This window comes from Alosa sapidissima, chromosome 20, assembly GCF_018492685.1.
Source record: "Alosa sapidissima isolate fAloSap1 chromosome 20, fAloSap1.pri, whole genome shotgun sequence".
Taxonomy (NCBI): Eukaryota; Metazoa; Chordata; class Actinopteri; order Clupeiformes; family Clupeidae; genus Alosa; species Alosa sapidissima.
This window is the reverse complement of record NC_055976.1, coordinates 3,051,654-3,056,239: the sequence shown is the minus strand read 5'-3', so window position 1 is coordinate 3,056,239 and position 4,586 is coordinate 3,051,654. Positions and strand designations below refer to the sequence as shown.

Below are 4,586 nucleotides of genomic sequence, written 5' to 3'. Positions count from 1 at the left end.
TGTGTGTGTGTGTGTGTGTGTGTGTGTGTGTCAGTTATGTATGTGTGTGTGAGTGGGTGTACATGTGTGTGTGTGTCTGTTTATGTGTGTGTGGGTTGGTGTGTTTCTGTTCACCCCTATTCACGTATGTGCGTGAATGCCTATGTGTGCGGACATTGGTGATTCACGCGTACAAGTGGCAACATGACAACATGTACTGAGTGTGTGTGTGTGTGTGTGTCTGTGAGTGGGCGTACATGTGTGTTTACTGTATGTGTGTCTGTTTGTGTGTGTGTGGGTGTGTGTGCTTCTGTGTGTGCATGTGTAGTCGGGTGAACTTTTCACAGCTGCCAGGCGGATTGTGTGCATCTGGGGGTGGGACTGACAATGAGCAACAAATGTCTTCCTGTTTAAAACACGGTCTTCCGGCGTCATTTGTTTGTAACGTGTTGCCGGCGTCGGAAGGCTGGAATTGCTAGCGGTACATCGGTCGTTGAGCGGTATGTAAAGGCTTTTGTTATGCTGCATGTGGTTCTCAACTACGAAGGAACCATGTTGCCCTCGGCTAGTGTTCTTAAGTCATGCGTGCTTGTTGTTTTTTTAGTGAATCGCTTCAGACAAACTCTGGGTGGCAGCCAGTAGCGTTAGCATTCATCGCCAGCTGTGCAAGGTAATGGTGTCTCCCTTGTTTATAATAACTTAATGCTGTAGCGAGCTCCGACAGTAAAGATCCTGACTGTTTGTTAACATTAGTTTGTTTCACTAGAGTATGCCGAAAGCCTGTCCCCCCTCCTACCTCGGCTCACCTCTTGTGATGACCGGTCATTGACTTTTTAAGGTAGGCCTATGTATATATGTTGTCCATGATGTGCAAGTGTCACGGTGACTTATTATAGCGTGATGGTTTATTGAAGCCTTTTAAACTAAACGTTTTCCCCCTACAGGCCTTCGAATTGTGGGCAAGGGGTTCTGACCACTGTTTTCTCCGTGTTTTGTTTGAGTTCTAGTATCGTAGCCAGTCATGTTTTTCTTTTAGTTTGGGGTTGTTGATATCGTGTCTGTGTGGGTGTGTGCGCGTGCGTCTTCGTACGGGCAGGCGCTTTGTCTGTTTTTTTTGGTTTGTTTTGGGTTTTCTTAATGTCTTATATATTTTGCCCCGTGCTTCTCTCTTTATCCATCTACGGCCTGCGGCCTACTGAACTTCATCTAATCAGCCAAACCTGTGTAGTAGCCTGCTTTGTGTGAGCACCTGTTAGTGTGGGTTGACAATTGCTGTGTATCCTCGTGTGATGAAATTACTTCCTTAGATAGAATGGTGTGTAGTTCGAAGTAACCTTGTGTGACTTATAGCTTAGTCCATCACTTCCCAGCTTGATTCTATAGAGGTTGCGGTCTGACCTGAGATGTAGTGGGTGGGTGTGGGCCCATATTACTTAAGAGTTGGGGGCATTTGTGTCTGTTTATGGTATTTTGTCTTTATGTTGGCTGTGTGTATTTTCCTTTGTTATTGTTATGTGTATTCTGTACTCTCTCTCTTTTTAAAGAAAAAAAAACAAGAAACTTTCTAAGAAAATGATAAGACAAGGACTACAAACAAATAAACTATTTATTGACTGAGACAGCCTCTATGTTCATTTACTTGAATAGCCTGCTCTGGTAGTTTATATATGGCAACCAAGCACTTTGCTACATTTGGCGCTGCGAGCAGGGTGATTAGCTGAGGCTGTCCAGTGGTTTGTGTGTTAGTAGTGCATTGTATTTTTTTTTCTATTGTATATGTGGTGTCTTGGCTGGCTTTTGGTAGTAAGTTTTTTTTTCGGGGAAAACAGTGGTTGAAAAACCCAGTCGGCGGGCAACTGACGGAGCGGGCACATCCCTGGTGAAGACTTCAGCGTCCGCTTATCTATGGTTGTTGCTGTTCTGTGACTGTTGCGACTTGTTTCCCTGCACCTCTGTATTTCTCTTCTCTTTTCTTTTTTTTTTCCTTTTACTTTTGGTTGATTGTTTGTATTTGTTTCTCCTAGACCCCCTCTCCTTTCTCAGAGGCAATCATGGAGGAGATGGTCACACAGATGAAAGCCCTGACAGACCTAGTGCAGCAGCTACAGGCAGATAACAAGCAGTTAAGAGAGCAGATAGCCCAGAGGCCAGTCCCTCCAGCTGAAGGTGATTCATCAGGTCAAACCCCCCCAGGTCAGTCTTCTGGTACTAGATCTATCCCCTCAGGTGCAGTAGAACGCTATGTATACCTCCCCCGGGAACGCAAATGTCCAAGGTTCTCGGGAAAAGTATCCCAAGATTCTCTGCCTGTCGAGGAGTGGGTAGAAGAGGCCCGTAGACATTTATCTTTACGCCCTATGCCCCTTGCTGAACAGACCCTAATAATTTTTGATTTGCTTGATGGGGAGGCTAAGAGAGAAGTCAAGTTCCGTCCTGCTGGTGAGCGTGACAGTCCCACCAAGATATTTGGTGTACTTACAAGCATATATGGTTGCACTCAGTCTTACGTTAGCCTGCAAAAGCAGTTTTTTCAGCGACGACAGCTCGAAAGGGAGTCTGTTACCGAATACTCTCATGCTCTTATGCATACGCTAGAAGCAGTTAAATTAAAAGACCCCTCTTGTTTTGCTAACCCTGATGTAGTCTTGCGTGATCAATTTATTGAAAACGTACGAGATATAATGCTTAAGAGAGAGTTACGACGTCAAGTGCGTCTTAACCCTACTATGGGTTTCTTTGATATTCGTAGTGAAGCCATTCGTTGGGTGGAGGAGGGTGAACATACTGACCATAGGCCACGGGCACACTCCTTTAGCACGCACGCTGTTTCCCCATGCGAGGTAGATTCCAACGCTGTGGCTGCTGCTCCTACCAATGAGTTAACAGAGATGAAAGAATCACTTCGCAAGCAGCAGGCCCAGTTAGAGGCTATTATGAAACGTCTTGACTCTCCCCAGCCTATGGCCCCTTCCACCTTTAGGCCCCAGTCACGTGGTTCGCGGCTCCGTTTTCAATCTGACGGCACGCCCATATGTGCACGTTGCGACCAGCCTGGTCATATCGCACGTTTCTGCTCACTCACATCCCGGTCTAATTCTAGAGCAGAGTTAGCTGCTAACTCCCGTTCACAGCAGCAGGGAAACTAGCGCCCCCTGACGTCAGGACCCAAGCGTCAGGTGGGGGACTTCCGGGTTTTTGTTCTGTTGGTGCATCTCAGCTTATTGGTAGATGTCCTGTAGTAGAGGTTAAAATGGGAGGAGTGAGTGTAGCTTGCTTGCTGGATACCGGCTCCATGGTGACTACCATCACCCAGAGGTTCTTTGAACAACAGTTACAACCATCTCTTCAACTTCAGCTACAGCCTTGCACTTGGCTCAAATTAAAGGCCGCTAATGGCCTGGAGATACCCTATCTTGGGTACTTGGAACTGGACGTGCACCTTTTCGGCCGGACTTTCCAGAAGATGGGTATTTTGGTGGTCAAAGATTTCCTTCACCCCAACACCCAAACGCATAAGCAATCTGTTCCCGGCCTTTTGGGAATGAACATTATTCGACACTGCTACCAGGAGTTGTTCATAGATCATGGCAGTTTCCTTTTCCAATCTTCAGCAGTTCGCCAGGCAGGCAAAGTGTGGCGTCGAGCTCTCTCGGAATGCCAGCACCTGGAGAAGGTGTTTGAGAGCGGCCGGGTAGGATCAGTGCGAGTGCAGGCAGGCCCAGCCGTATGTATACCCGCCGGGTCGATGAAGTTGGTCCCCGCTTCTTGCCACCAGGGCCTGGGGCCTACCCTTTCATCTGCTCTACTGGAGCCCATCCCCTTTACTGATGGACACTTACCTGGGAATCTGCTGATACCAACTGCTTACCTTTCGGTCACTTGTGGCAACGTCAATGTTCCTGTCGTTAACCTTGGAGATCAAGACCAGTGGCTTTGGCCTAAACTACCATTGGGCGAGCTATACGTAACCACACCTCCTGCCCCCGGCCCCTCTGTTCACTTTGAAATGGTGGGTGGATGTGATGAGCAAGTAGTCTTTATCCAGTCTACTCAGACAGAGAACAGTACCCCTCTTGATCTCTCCCAGCTTGCTTGGCCTGCCCTATCTGCCCAAGAACAACAGAAAGCTCGTGCTTTATTGGAAAAGTACAGAGGTACATTTAGTCAGGGTGATGGAGACTTAGGATGTGCGACCGGCGTTCAACACACTATCCCCTTGCTTGATACAGCCCCAGTGCGACAACGGTACCGTCGGCTCCCACCATCACAGTATGACATAGTCAAGAAGCACGTACAGGAGTTGCTGGATCATAACATCATCCAGCCCAGTTGTAGCCCTTATGCATCGCCGATCGTGGTAGTGCAGAAGAAGGATAACTCCATCCGATTGTGCGTTGATTACCGTCAGCTTAATGCTAGGACGCGGAAGGATGCCTTCCCTCTACCACGCATCGAAGAAACCTTGGATGCGCTAGGCGGAGCCAAGTGGTTTAGCACCCTAGACTTAGCCAGTGGATACAACCAAGTCCTTGTCCATGAAAAAGATCGAGAAAAGACAGCGTTTTGCACACCATTCGGGCTGTTTGAATTCAATCGTATGCCGTTTG

General features: G+C 47.7%; 1 long non-coding RNA gene across 1 annotated transcript; it reads left to right on the top strand.

Annotated features, from left to right (window-relative positions):
• The first annotated feature begins 322 nt into the window (after window positions 1–322).
• On the top strand, window positions 323–1,037 carry LOC121694471. The gene is made up of 4 exons (XR_006025764.1): window positions 323–479; window positions 584–649; window positions 746–817; window positions 924–1,037. It is a non-coding gene; the product is annotated as an uncharacterized LOC121694471 (long non-coding RNA).
• Window positions 1,038–4,586: the final 3,549 nt, after the last annotated feature.